Source organism: Sinohyriopsis cumingii, chromosome 12 (assembly GCF_028554795.1).
Source record: "Sinohyriopsis cumingii isolate HCF-2022 chromosome 12, ASM2855479v2, whole genome shotgun sequence".
Taxonomy (NCBI): Eukaryota; Metazoa; Mollusca; class Bivalvia; order Unionida; family Unionidae; genus Sinohyriopsis; species Sinohyriopsis cumingii.
Window position 1 is genome coordinate 49,290,686 of NC_142972.1, and position 15,603 is coordinate 49,306,288.

The 15,603-nt window shown below is 35.7% G+C and overlaps 1 protein-coding gene across 2 annotated transcripts in view; it reads right to left on the reverse strand.

Moving 5' to 3' along the window:
- LOC149786411 (synaptotagmin-7-like) overlaps positions 1-15,603 on the reverse strand; it is a 555,714-nt gene that overhangs the window by 500,259 nt on the left and 39,852 nt on the right. Inside the window, exon 1 of one of the 2 annotated variants that reach the window (XM_089976843.1) lies at positions 7,486-7,546. The exons of the other annotated variant lie outside the window; for it this stretch is intronic. The gene's annotated coding sequence lies outside the window, so the exon portion shown is untranslated. Of the gene's footprint in view, positions 1-7,485; positions 7,547-15,603 lie in introns of those variants that run through there. 2 annotated transcript variants of the gene reach the window in all.

The window sequence follows — 15,603 nt, forward strand, 5'->3', positions numbered from 1 at the left end:
CAGTAAAAAGAAACTATAAACAGGACAAATTTCATACTGAAACTGATTCCATATTTAATTAATAGGTATAATATTCAGTTTAGGCTGAAGAATGCAGCATAAACTTGGAGATGAGGTTGGAAAAGATCAATTAAAAAACTACTGAAATTAAAGCAATGGAATAATAGCAGATATGATAAAAACTAAAAAGTTGGAGTGGCAATACTCCAACAAAAACACTTTTGATGTCAAACAATGTAAGACAAAAGTAAAGTGATTAAGGGTTGAGATATTCTCCACCAGTGTTCTACTGTGGAAAACACAATCATACATATAGAGGAAAATTGATATGCATCTGTTCAAATTAGTCTTGAAAAGGACATCAAACCAAATCACAGCATTACATTACATTAGTGTTCTATACATATGTTCAAATTAGTCTTGAAGTCAAAACAAACTGCAGCATTGAAAACATTAGTGATCTATACATCCTAAAAAATAATGGATAACTAGACAACATGCACCGTTACCAAAATTAAAGGTGACACTGACTCAATCTATCTTGCACACACAATTCTGGAACATACATCAGAGACTTTTGTATGATTATTTCTGAGCAATTTCAAAATACCAAAAATTAAGAACATGCAATCTGGATTACTGGCAGCTTAAGGGAGTTTACCAAAATATTCTCTTTTTTTTGGCCATATTTTCAAGTCTGAAATAAGAAGATTCTCCTGTCAAACAGGTTGATAATTTACACATGTATGAACATAATGCCATCATTAAATAAATCAAAATGTGTGACTTAAGTTGACTGATTATTACTGTATCAGTGTCCAAAAAATGAGATCAACCCTACAATAATTAAATTAAACTTGACAAATCATCAGCAACCTAATCTAGTCAAAGTACCCATCATTAAGCTGTCAATGGATTGATTTTAGGGCATAATTACAGCACATACCATACGTACTCGCAAGTCGAGTCAAATTGCAAACAATGAAGATCATGATATGCCATAACATAATGCGTCTGCAGATCCTGGTCTACCGGTATGCTGTTTTTATTCGATTACTCCTAAAAAATGGGCACAGACCCAGATATGCCAACACTATATGTGACGGTAGATCTGGGTCTGCAGTTTGCAGTTGGGCTTGTCTTATAAGCAAGTATATATGGTACAAAGTTTCCAGATTGATTTTACTTAGTTGCATTGGGAGTATACCAGGAAACTGATGCAACAGCCAAGTGTCTTGGATATATACCAGCATTAACTGTAATGCAGAGCAAAACATTCACTGTGATAAATTTGATCATTTGTTAAAATGTTCATGTACAACTAAATACACTGTACTAAGTTTGTGAGAAATTTGTTATTTCTGCAACAGCCATCATTGCAAATCACAGTCTTGTTTAATGTTTTGACTAGGCTGGGGATGTGGGGAGCAAACCAAGAACATATCCTCATGGGAAGTTTTTAAACAAGAAATCTGCAAATAAGCAGCCTTTATTTTCCAGTTATTTTTCTTAACAAAAATTCTCTCCAACACTGACCGCTCTGGTGGCCTAGTGGTTAAAGCATTTGCCTCGGATGTGGGAGGTCGTGGGTTCAATCCCTGGCTGAGTCATACCAAAGACTTACAAAAATGGTACTAACAGCTGCCTCGCTTGGCGCTCAGCTTTAAGAGGTTAGTGTTAGGACTGGTCGGCCTGGTGTCAGGATAATGTGACTGGGTGAGGACATCATGATACATGTCTGTAGCATGATATCCCAGTGCTAGACATCACTATAAACTGCCAAACTGCAGATATTGTAGTGATATGACTGAAAAACTGTTAAAGCTATGTTAAAAATCCAAATCACACACACACACACACACACACACACACACACACACACACACAGACACACACACACATAGACACACACTCTCTAACATTCTTCATCCTCAGCCACTAGAATGTTAACCTGCATGACTTAATCAGAGTGCAAATAATGATTCATATATTGTATGACATACTATTTAAAGAGTTTTATACTGTATTTGAAATATATTTTATTTTGTGAGGGACTAGTTTTATTTGTCTAATCAACTTACCTGTTACTATTGTGTTGCCTTTACATAAGAAAAACCTCATCCATTTCTTGTGAATAAAATCTTCCCACAGAGGGGAGAACATAATCCAATTGTGCACCTTGCTGGCCCATGTTTAGACAAACATTGACTTTTTCATAGATGACAACGATGCCAGGATGTCAGAGCAGGTTGAAAGGAAGACATTCAGCAATTATTATTGGTAATTATTCCATAAGTTAAATATTACACCTCCCCCTAATGAAAACTACATTGTAATATCAGCAATACATTACCCACTGCTCTCAGTTAGGTGGAAAGACTGATGTGGTAAGTTCTCAAAATAGAGGGGGAAAAAATACAACATACTCACCATTAGAAGGTGCAATTAGTGTTCTTCTGGGCCACATGTTGTGCCACAATTATGGGTCCCAGAGATGAAAAAAGAAAATGTCTGCACTTGTTATGTTAACAAGCAGAGGTAAAAGCTGGGAGAAAGTAGTACTGGACTGACAAATTGTTGACTTCATGACATCCTCCCAGGAAGATCTCTCCTGTGAGGTAGAGGCCTGGGTTGATCTACCAACAGATCTCTGAACCATAATCGTTGGTGCCACAGTGGGGCTATGAAATTGATAAGGGCAGCTGAAATTATGAATTTTGCAGAATTGAGGTAGCAGTTGGAATGGTGGGAAGGAATATGCAAACAGACGATCCCACTGGAAACTGAATGCATCCACTGCCCATACTCTCTGATCCAGGTCTAAAGAAACATAAAAGGGAAGTCTGTTGTTGAGCCTGGTTGCAAACAAATCCACCTGAGGCTTTCCTCAAAGTGACAAAATGGACTCTGTTAAGGACTGGTCAAGAGACCATTACAAGAGGATTGCTTTGCTTGACTTGGACAAATTGTCCACAAATATGTTCTTCTTCCACCAAAATATCCTTTATTAAGGAATGTGGCTGGCTAGAGGGTAATCTTTAATAAGGCACTCAGCAATGGAGGTTCCAAACCTCCATGCAAAGAGACTGGGCATGTGAGCCTTCTTTATGTCAGAGATATGCTAATGAGAGATGGACACAATCTGTCAATGCATCCTTACAAAGCTAGAAATACAGCTTTCATTTCTGGATTGTTAATGCGGAGGGACAATTAATGAAATGACCCTGGAAAATTATGCACACTGGCTCTAATGAGTGCCCCAACTAGAACCCAATGCATCATGAAACAGTGCTGGGTGCATGCACGGGAACCCCAGTCAGGAACCTGTCCCAATTTATGCACAAGTGCAAATGGTGAAGAAAATTGGATCCTAGAGGAATCAGAGCTGATAGAGAATCTGCATGTGGTTGTCACCTTGCAAGAAGTTTTCCTCATTGCACTTCTAGAATTGTCATGTGGGATCTGAACGTCCATTCCCATTTAAACAAAGTGCTGAGACGCAATCAGTACTGAATTTACAAAGCTTTGTATAAGACCCAAATGAGTTACTGCAGACCAACAATGGCACAGATCCTGATGGAGGGACTGAACCTGCACATTGTTGATCAGCCGGTAATATTGGAGAATGTACTCAAAGGTAATATCCTACTACCTGAGTGAATATTCTGGGTACAGATGCAATTCCAAACAACGGGATCTGGAGTTAGAAAAGACCTGGGCCAAGCAAAACCAGAGGAATTTTGAAGCCAGGAAATATTAGAATGTGCAAATAGGCATCCTGAAATTCCATGGAGATCACCCAATCTGACATGCATTGCATTCCAGACTGAGGAAGTGTTTTCCATCTTGAAATGTTCCAAGAGAAGAAAAAAGGTGAATGTGGCCAGAGATGAATTACGATACAAAATTCCCACTTTTCTTAGTGACCACAAATATTTGGAAGCAGAGCTCAGGAGACTGATCACTCATGACCATCTCAACTGTCTCTTTCTGCCAAAGGGTGTGCACCTCTTTCCTTAATGTTACCAGGCTTGACTGGTAACAATTCATGGGGGTAATATAGAAGGAGTTGTTTCTGAACTTGAATTCAGTAACCCTCACTCACAGCAGAATGGACCCATCCATCATCTTCCATGCCTGACCAAACCTCTGAAAACATGCTAAGAAAAGCAATGAGAAGAATTTTTAGGAAAGGAATGCATGGTAGAAGAGGAACCAGTCTCTAAGGCTATATCCTTCTTTCCTGGGAAAGGAAGGTGGTTTAGAGAACTTCCTACTCAAGGCTTCTTCAGTGATTTCCATACAATGAATCTTACAGATGAGGAGAGATGGTACATATTGGACTGTGGCTGCGTCTGTTTCAAACGTTTTGTGGATGGCCCCTGGAAATGATTTGCATTAGTACACTTCCTGGGGTGGATCAATGTTGATGTTACATGTACTTCATATATGGCAAAAACCATGGTAGGGATGAGTTCTCATAAGAGGGAATTGGATTCCCTTCCCAAGTCTGGATCTGCTGGGCTGACTCCCAATTCTGTACAGAGTGTGATGAGAGAAAGAACTCACTTCAATTTCTATCCCTGGACCATGAGGGCTTTGAGTTATTACTAGTGTAAAGTCAGTGACTAGTATGAGATGATCAGTGGCCAGTCACTTTGATGAACTGACTGGTGACTGGACCCCATGACCTGATGTTGACTGGTGACAGGGCTGGAGACTGATCAGTGCAGGTTAGGCGTGTCAGAGCTTAGTTCATCCTCATTATTCATCAAGGTGATGGGTTGCTCCTCCCTTTTGATTCACTTCCTGCCTCATGGAAGACAGCAACACACTACCATGAGATGAGAGAAGTGCTTTCTTCTCCATGGATGGCAGCATCATGCTATCTTGAGAAGAATCGACCAATTCCTTGCTCATGGAAGACAGCATCACACTACTATGAATGTGAGGGTTATTTGACTTTTTTATATTGGGGGAGGTGATCTACTCCTCAAACATTCATTCCCTCATATCAGAAGGTCTTACCTGTCTCCGAAGAGACTTGTACCATAAACACCTGGGACTTGGAAGTCTTCTGAGCTTAAAAACTAGTCTACTTAGAGATAGTCAGGGGAATTAATGTTTCCTCCAACCTATATATATATATATATATATATATATATATATATATATATATATATATATATATATATATATGTGGTAGGAAGTGTGCAGCAGGATCATACATTTTTTATATATTCATGTTTTAATCAGGCAACCTTAAACCAGGATTATCAGTTTAAGTTTTGCTCACTCTAAGCAATGAGGCTACCCTGATTACTGTTCATGCTAATTTGTTCTAATTAAAGGACAAGTGGTAAGTAACCTTCCAATTGGTCAGCTTACAACTTGTCTGCATAAACAATATAGTATGAACAACATATTAGTGACACAGAGTTAGTCCAGTAGATTGTTTCTGAAATGTTCTGGTGATAGGATTGCAGTAAGGGTGTGACCATGTGTGATATGGATTTTAATCTTAGTTTTATCAAGTTTCGTCAAATCACTATTCTGTCTGTAGTGGTAGTTAATAGTGATGTCTTAAGCACTAGGGCATCATGCCAGAGACATGTAGCCATGATGTCCCAACCAGTCACATTATCCTGACTCCAGGCTGACCAGTCCTAACACTAACCTCTTAATGCTGATAAGTGCCAAGCGAGGCAGCTGTTAGTACTGCAGTGCGGTTACAAAGAAAGTAGTAGAAATAGAACATTGGACATTAGTTACTAACCTCATGCACAATAAACCCAATATTTTACAACAAAACTGTACTTGTTTTCCTGTTCTTGGAGCAGAGGGCAAGTGCTGTAATTTCTCTGACCCTGTCCCACCTCACATACTAGCCACTCACATACAGTGACCCAGGAGTCATAATGCAAACTACCCTGCATTTATAAGGTGTCTTCATGTTATGACTGCATATACAGCATGCAGTATGGTCAGAAACTACATGTATTTAAATACATCCTTGCAATTAAAATAATTTATATTTGATCTCTGACCCCCTTCCCAGGGACTCCCATGGTGTGAATGAAGGATACGACACCCATCTCACATGTGGTTTAAACAATAACAATATAACAGTAAAGTTTCATTAATTTCCACCCTGCAGTGTGGTAATGAACAGACAGATTGGAAGGTACCATGCTTATAGGATGAGTCCAACTGCAAACTGCATAGACCCATATCTGCCATCATAGAATGCACCAGCAGACCTGTGTCTGTGCAGTTTTGTTATGAGTAATTAAAAAAAACAAACAATGGACCTGATCAGATCTTTGTTGATTGCAGTGTGCCTCGTCTTATAAGTGAGTACATACAGTACCCTATTAGTATCCTAAATGCTGAAAAATTATGACAGAATAAAATTACTGATTGATTGAGGGACCTTTCCAGTTTTTCTCATGTACATTAAGTCATTCTGGCTAAGTACTTTATCCTTATCCAGATATAATTTGTATTTTATTCTTCTGTTGGGGGGGGTTGTTGTTGGGGGGGGGGAGGGGTCTGTAATACCCTGACTATCAAACATAAGAAAGAATGATAAGATGGATGGAATAAACAAATAAAATTGGAAGAATGAAGATAGTCTAAACTAGGGAATCATCCTGAAGATCATGGAGTCATCAAACCCTAGGTATCGGTAAAGGAACAGCAGCGGCATACATTTGTAAAAACACAAGGACAAAAATATTGGGTCATTCATCAAAAACAATATGATTAATTTTAAAGCAAACATACTTAACATATGCTTTTAATGAACAAATGTTTTTGTATATTATGCCTTACAACCATAGATGAGTGAAAAAAAATTCAATGTTATCTGGACTACGGTTTAAAACTTTACATTTTTTCAGATTTGTATCACTGAAACTTTAAAACTGGTATGTAGCGAGTAAATAAGTAAAATATTCATTTTTGTGTTGCCTAAAAACTACTGGGATTTTTTTTTTGTTTTTTATTTATTGAGAAAAAAATGCGTTTTTTTAATGTTTTTTTATTTTAATCTTAACGTTTATAACATCTATGCTTACAACTAAAAAAATGTTATTAATTAAATTTTTTTTTATTTCCATATGTCTATGAGAAATAAACTAGAACCTGTTTTATGAACACCATTCTTTATCAACAAAGCATGGTCTGACACATAACAGGTTTTCTCTCAAAATGTTGGTCTTCCATAGCAACGGTATTTCAAGACATCTTTTACTACACAATAATTTATTTGCAAGATTATAAAGGTACTGCACCATAATTTAAATTAAAGTTAACTGATAATATTTATAATTAACAAGAGAAACAAAGTTTACCCTTAAACACAAGACCCCTTTCCAACTAGTGCATATTTCAAGTTACATGCAGGCCTGGCATGGAGGACTAAAGCAAAGAAGATGAGTATTCAAGTGATGTTGGAAAGAGATATACATCACAAGGACTGACCTGACTCCAGGGCTGGCCTGTACAGGATTCAAACCTGCCACTAGTTTTGAGTCTAACCTTGAACCATCATGTAGAGGAAGGAAATATTACTGCAGTGCATATTACTGATATTAAGAGGTGTCAACATGTAAAGCTTCAGCAGAGTAGTCTAAATAGACATAATAAATGATTCAATATATGAAGCACTCAACCATGGAAATTAGGTGATATTTACCGAGTTTGGGTATGGCTGAGGTAGTCAATTCACATACTAGTTTTCATGAATGCTGGTGAAACAGGATCCAAGATGTTGTGGATGTAACCAATGGATCACTTAAAAAAAAAATGAGTTACTCATGCATGAAAATTAGATTTGGCATAGCTGAATTTATTTCCTCAATATCCATCCATAAGTAGGTAAAACAGGGTCAAAGAAAGTGACAAGAACCAAACAGATGAAAAGAGGGAAAGTTACTAAAATGTGATAAGGACACATTGACCTAGTTTTTGTATGGAAGAGTTACATACCAATTGTCATCAGTGTAGCTGAAATAGGGTCCAAGATATTGAGGGCATTATGAACAATGAACTAAAATACAATTCACCCAACCATAAAATTAGGTCACAGTGATCTTTTGGTCTGTTTGAGTTACTCTCACTGAGATGAATCCATATAGCAACTGTAGGTGAAAGTGCATATCGACTTTATGGAGTAAAGTCGATTCCCCCAGTATATCTAAGATATTAACATTCAAACAAAACTGCATACCTGAAAAGGCAAGCCTCTCAAGCACAAATGTTAGTAACAGTGATCAATTTTGGTATTGCTTAGCTGCTAATTAGCCACAGTGATCAATTTTGGTATAGTTTAACTGCTAGTTAGCCACAGTGATCAATTTTGGTATAGCTGAGTTGCTAATTAGCCACAGTGATCAATTTCGTTATAGCAGAGTTGCTAATTAGACACAGTGATCAATTTCGGTATAGCTGAGTTGCTAATTAGCCACAGTGATCAATTTCGTTATAGCAGAGTTGCTAATTAGACACAGTGATCAATTTCGGTATAGCTTAGCTGCTAATTAGCCACAGCGATCAATTTCAGTATAGCTGAGTTGCTATTTTGACAAAGTGATCAATTTCAGTATATCTGAGTTGCTAATTAGACACAGTGATCAACTGTGCATTGATATTAACATCATCTCAAATAGATGCCCAAAAATACAAGTCTCTCAAGCATTGCTAATTAGTCACAGTGATTAATTTCATCCTTGAGATGCATATGTATATCTACTGTCATAAATATAGGTGAAAAAGGGATCAAATTATAGCAAAGGAAGCATCAACAATACCTCCTCCCAACTCCATAAAGTTGATTCCCCCAAACCCAAGTATTCCGCTTCATAACTAAAAGCTATATTTTAAACAAACTCACTTTTATGAGGAAGTCTTCTTATTACCATGCCTTGTATTATAAAAAGCTTTACAACTTTTCCCATGAAAGATATAATCTCAAGTTCAATTAATTGACAGTTTAAAACGTATGTTCATGACCTACTGCCTTGAATGAATTCAATGAGACTATGAAGGCGTGACCATACAATGACAGAATCCTTTCAATCAGCCATTTAATCTTAAGCATTTTAACTCTGAAAAACTGTCATTTAAGAAGTCTAGGATGTTACAGTCTAGTTATCACTAGGTACATTTAATCTCTGGGAAAAACATTAGAAGTATAGGGTGTTACAGTCTAATTATCACTTGGTACATTTAATCTCTGGGAAAAACATCAGAAGTCTAGAATGTTACAGTCTAATTATCACTTGGAAAATTTAATCTCTGGGATTTTTTTTTTAAGTCTAGGGTGTTACAGTCTAATTATCACTTGGAAAATTTAATCTCTGGGATTTTTTTTTTAAGTCTAGGATGTCACAGTCTAATTATCACTTGGTACAATTAATCTCTGGCATTTTTTTTTTTAAGTCAAGGGTGTTACAGTCTAATTATCACTTGGAACATTTAATCTCTGGGAATTTGTTTTTGAAGTCTAGGGTGTTACAGTCCAATTATCACTGGTACGGAAAGGTTGCAGACATAAATGAATAAACTTACATATGAAGGAAAGGCAAAATACAGAATTAGTTAAAATGTGCATTAAATACATAATGTACATATCTACCGGGTTCTACATTGGCATATCAAGTTGGTATTAAATCAACCAACCAACTAGCAAATCAATCAATCAGTCAACTAATCAATCAATCCAACCAATCAATCAATCAATCAATCAGAAGTCAATTTTCAATAGTGACCAAGATAAAGTGGGAAAAAGTAGAAATGGCTGAAAATAGAAGTTGATAAAGGATGAAAATTCGGACACAGTAAGGTAGCTGTGGTTCCCTTTCATTACTCACATCGAAATGCATCCACAAACCTATTTTCATGTGTAGATTAAATAGTGTTAAGTTATTAAGGGTATAAGAAACAAAGGGCTCAAAATAAAAAATTAACTTAAGTATGAAAATTAGGTCACAGTGACTTTGTTTTGGTGTGGTTGAAATGCAAATTTTTAGATGCATCTTCATATAAATGTTAAAAAAAACTGTACGTGAAATAGGATATAAGAAGCTGAAAGTATGATCAATGAATGGCTGAAAATCTTAAAGTCACAGTGACATAGTTATTGTATGGTTGATGTCTCTTCTTCAGATGTAACAAGAAATATATTTTCATAAGTGTAGATAAATAGGGTCCAAGCTATTATGGCCATAATACACTAATGAAAATACAAAAGTGTGAAAATCTGGTCACCATGATCTATTTTTTTTAAAGCTTGATTTATTCGTGTAGAAATGCAGACAGACATATTTTCATGAGTCTAGGTAACATTGGGTCCAAGATATTTAGGGTACAACTTATAAACTGCTGGAGAAACATTGGTCTCTCAAGAGTTAAAAAAGATTAGATCATGGTGACCTATTTTTGATATGAATGAATGACTCTTCTTGAGTTATAACTTATATATATATATACAAAGTTCATTATGTTGTTTAAAAAGGGTGCAAGGGAGTAGATTTTTTTTTGAGATATAAAAGTAACTCCAGTGTTAAAATTAGCTGAACAACTTGTTTTTGATAAGCTGGAGTTACATTTCTCGATATTCAGTCACATACCAATTTAATTAATGTAGGTCAAATAGGGTCCAAGTTGTTGAGGATCTAACCAAAAATAATCATCTAAAGACAAATATATGTCACTCAAAAATGAAGATCAGGTCACCTTGAACAAATTTTGGTATGGTTGAATTCCTATTGCTTTTAAAAGTGCTCCCACATACCAACTGTAAAGAGTTATAACAAAATATTAAGCATGTAATAAACAAATGGATAAAAATGTCACCAAATCATGAAAATTAGGTCACAATGACCTAGTTTTATTTGGTTTAGTTACTCTGCAAGTGTAAAAGTTAGGTCAGAGTGATCTAGACTCAATATGACTTAGTTACTCAATGAGATGCATTCACTCACAAATAATTTCGACGAGTGTAAAATAGGGCCCAAAATACTGAGGGCATACAAAATGGACAAACATGCAACAACATTTGAATGAATATTATAAACAAATGGGCAATTGGTATATCTCCTACAAATGTTTTTGGCAATAGGATAACAAGTAAAATACCAAATTTGTAAATTTCCATCTAGCAGTTTGAAGAATAATATACTAAAAATAAACAAATGGATGAGTAGACATATTTTATCCCAGCACTGGATAAAAAGACAGACTGCATCCCAGCACTGGATGAAAAGACAGACTGCATCCCAGCACTGGATAAAGAGAGTACTAGATGGAATCAGACCACAATTAACAGTTTCAGTTCAGTACCCACGAGTGTAGTCCCAGTCTATTTTTTTTTACTATTAATTTCCTGTCTCCTTTTTGGTGGTGATACAAGAGTTAGATTTAGGCTTCTTGGTATGGATTTAAAGGTATATGTTTATTATTTAGAATATCAGTTTATAGTGTGGTTGTCTGTGTGTGTTTCGGCAATATTGTACAGGGAGTTAAATAAAGTCTTGATGATGAGCTGGAAGTGAAATCTGTATTCCATTGCAGGCTGGATTGTTTACAGTCCAGACTGTTAAAAAAATGCCAGTGAGCCTATGACTAGAACTTCACTATGAAGTCATCTTTGAAGGTATTTTAGATTAACATATGATTTGTATTGTCACACAGTGGAAAGTTCAGCACTGAGCAACAAATGTTGAGAATATTGAGAATATATAGTAAAATTAATTGTGTTCTGAGTCCAAATGAACAGACTCACTATATCCCAGCATTGAATGAACAGACAGACTGTACCCAAGCACTGGAAAAACAAACATACGGAATCCCAGCTCTTTTCAAAACATCTGGAAACAAAAACATTAACACTATCATGAAAACATGGAGTTACAAGTCCACCTTTCATCCCCATGTGGTAGAAATGTGGAGGGAAAAAGTATAATTATTTTTGTATTTATGGGATTTAGACTAATTGATCTGATCACTGATAGATTGAAAATAAACTAAAACACTGAACTCGTAACTAGAAACTTGTTGGATTAACATTTCAGGAACTAGAACATAAATTGCCTAAATTGCACAGTAAAACAAGCTGTAATCACAGAATATTGCTTGATATACTTTATCTGTGTGCTATACAAAATGCTTTGATTACCAGTCATAAAGGTGTATACAATGTACACAATATCATTTACTTGCCATGATAGCCCCCTCAAATGCAAACAGTGTATACAGTGAGTACATTAAAAAGGTTTGACTATGGGCAAACAAGGGAAAATAAAAGATTAGATTGGGCTAAGAGATTAGAAAATATTTTTGCCTTCTAAAGATTGTTCCAAATATTGGTTTATATATGTAACCTTGCTATGCTATCACCAGTTTAATAAAACCTGACTTGGCCCTAAATGGTCAGCTTAGTAATCAAGCAACAAGATGACAATTTTAGCTAGCAATAATAAAGAGCATGGCCAGGACATATCCAAAGCCATCCAGGGTGGGTGCTCAAACATAATTATTGATAGCAGTGTGCAAGCCATATTCTACAAAACCATACTTGTCTCTGACTAACTAGTTCACTGTCACAAATAAATCCATTCTCTGACAATGGCCTTGTTGGACTCTGTCAAAAAATGGTAGTGTCAAGGGGTTTAAATAAAACAGGTAAGCTGTTCACTATCTTGTTAGTTCAGAAACAAAATGCATCCCTTACTCCTAAAAACTGCACAGACTTAGTGCCAGTGTATTATGCGAAGACATATCTAAGCCTGTGCAGTTTGCAGTTAGACTTACCTAATTTGCAAGTATATACAACAATCAAAGTCTATTTATCAAGTACACTTTTAGCAATCAAAACTGTTTTTCTTTTAAATCAAAAAATAAATTATAAACAAAAAAGCATTTAGTCAAATCTCGACCAATGTTTCTGGCATGTAAATAAAAAAATCAGAAACATAATTTTTTTAAAACCACACAAAGGTCACAGCTGTTGACATCAGTGTCATGGCCTTTAAGTATTATACCATATTTATCCAAATAAACTCCATGCTTGATCATAAGTCTGCCCCATTGTTTGTTAATTTCACAATTTTTTTCATATATTTATAAAGGATATCTTGATCTGAAAGTAAATCCACCCCACATGTTTGACAGATTATCATTTACGTAATACTGCAGCAAAAAGATAAAGTCAATTTCCACTTTATATATTTGAAAGGTCTCTTCTATAGAAATTGCATTAGCAGTAGTATAGTAAAAGGGGTTATGAACTCACCCAAACTCAAGGAACCAGCAGTAGTTTCCAAATAATCAGATGCATAGACTGTGATTGTTTTTCACCATGAGATGACTGGCATTAATGTCATGGGCTCACAACAGGGAAACACAGTTTAGTCTGCAGTTTCTGTTACTTCAAAACACTTGCTGGATTCTTACATAACAAAATGGGTGAGCACAGCTGGTGATAATTACTATACTACCTATTAAAATTGTATTACGACACTATAGTCATAAACTAACTAACAAGAAATGCAAAGAACAAACAAGTTTAGTAAAATTCAACAAATATTTTAATTTTCTAGAATAAAAATTGAAACTATAAATAGAAGTTAAATTATTGAATTAAATCCCAAAAATAGTCCTAAAAGCTCTATCACAACTCCAAAATATTGTGTTCCAAATGAATTAAAGTGGTTTTTTGAATTCCAATCTTGACTGTGCTGATATGCCAATAGTCCTTAATATGCTGATGTGCTAACAATCACATTGACACAATACAGAATTTCCTTGAAGGAATTCACAATAATGCCAAAATAGTGATTTCATCCAAAAGTGTCAATGGGTACTTTGTAATTCCAATGAATAATTTAAATAAATAAATCCTCTAAAATTATAAATGAACACAATGACTAATTTCACTAGACAGGTGAATTAGATAATTTTGTTTATTTCAAGCTTATATACAGATTGTCACTTAATGTGTGACACAATTCAATACCCATCTAGGTCCACTAGGTCATTTACAATAGAATCTTCAATCAAATTTGGATGCAAGGTCAGAGCTGTTTACTTACATTGAGCAAACTACCTGCAAAGATCAAGTAGTCCATGGTTGTGGAAAACCAATGTCCTTAACTCAAATCCAAGTTAACAAATATTATCTTAAGATATTTTTCTACAATACTGGACAGTAGTTAGCTATGTAATAATTTTTTTACAAAACAAATTACCCTTACAATCTAAAATCATGGGCAAAAGTTAAATACAAAATATAAACACATAACAATTGTATATATCCTTTTAAACGCAAAACGATGGCAGATAACAACTATAAAACAAGATTATACAAGTTGCCTCCCCTTGCATCACACAAGGGCTATCTCCCTTGTTTAAGCACAGGAATTGCTTCCTTTGTTTGCAGATAAGAGCTACCTTCCTTCGCAAGCAACACAAAATATGCAAATTTTGTCAAACAATCACTTGGCAGCTAGTACCCATATGCCCAGGGGCTCGTATCGTTGCTTACAATTGACATGTCATAAATGTACCATATAATAACTACAAGAGAGGACACTTGTCTCCTTGCTCACGCGACCTATTTAAAAATAAATGCTGATATTTCAAGCTACATTTTGCGTAGCTTAATAAATATGGAAGCAATATTATCTCAGGCATTCGACTACGTATCCCTATCAAAAGATGGAGTCTTTATTTTTTTTTTTTTGGGGGGGGATATTTTGTTGTGATGTAATGATTTTATTCTCGTCTTATGTAAATTTGTAAAGTATGGTAAGCATTTAGTTTCACATCATTTGTTTACATTTTTTGAATACTGTACATTTAAAATATAATATTTTCATGTACTGATGGGTATTTTGAGACTATATGAAGTACGAGGTTTTTCCAAAGATTGTTCTCTATGACTGATATTTATAGGTTACTGCATTTGTATGGGAAAATATGAACGAGTTTTTGAAATGGAATTAAGCCCGATCCAGATAAATCTGAACTCTGTCGCACGCTAGACATACCTTTCGAAAAAAAATGGCCTGTCTAGTTAAAATTGAAATTTGTAGTCATATCGTGAATGTGGATTGGATTTATATGTGACAATTCCACATGAAATACATCGGATTGAAGAAGCGAGGGAGAAGCCTGTTGACATCTACAAATGTGTTTCGACCGCTCCCGTGGCCTATTGATTAGAGCGTCCGCCTAGGATGCGGGAGGTCGTGGGTTTGATCCCTGGCCGAGTCATATAAAAGACTTGCAAAAATGGTACAAACAGCTGCCTCGCTTGGCGCTCAGCATTAAGAGGTTAGTGTTAGTACTGGTCGGCCTGGTGTCAGGATAATGAGACTGGGTGGGACATCACTACAAACTGCCACACTGCAGACATCGTAGCGATATTAATGAAGTTTTTGAAGCTACGTTAAAAAATCCAAATCACACACACACACACACACACACACACACACACAACACTGGTAACAGTATCGTGAAAAGTTTCCCACGAGGTCATATAGTCATAAGGATAGCATCCTTTTCGAGTTGACAGACCCAACTTATCGCAAGAAAATT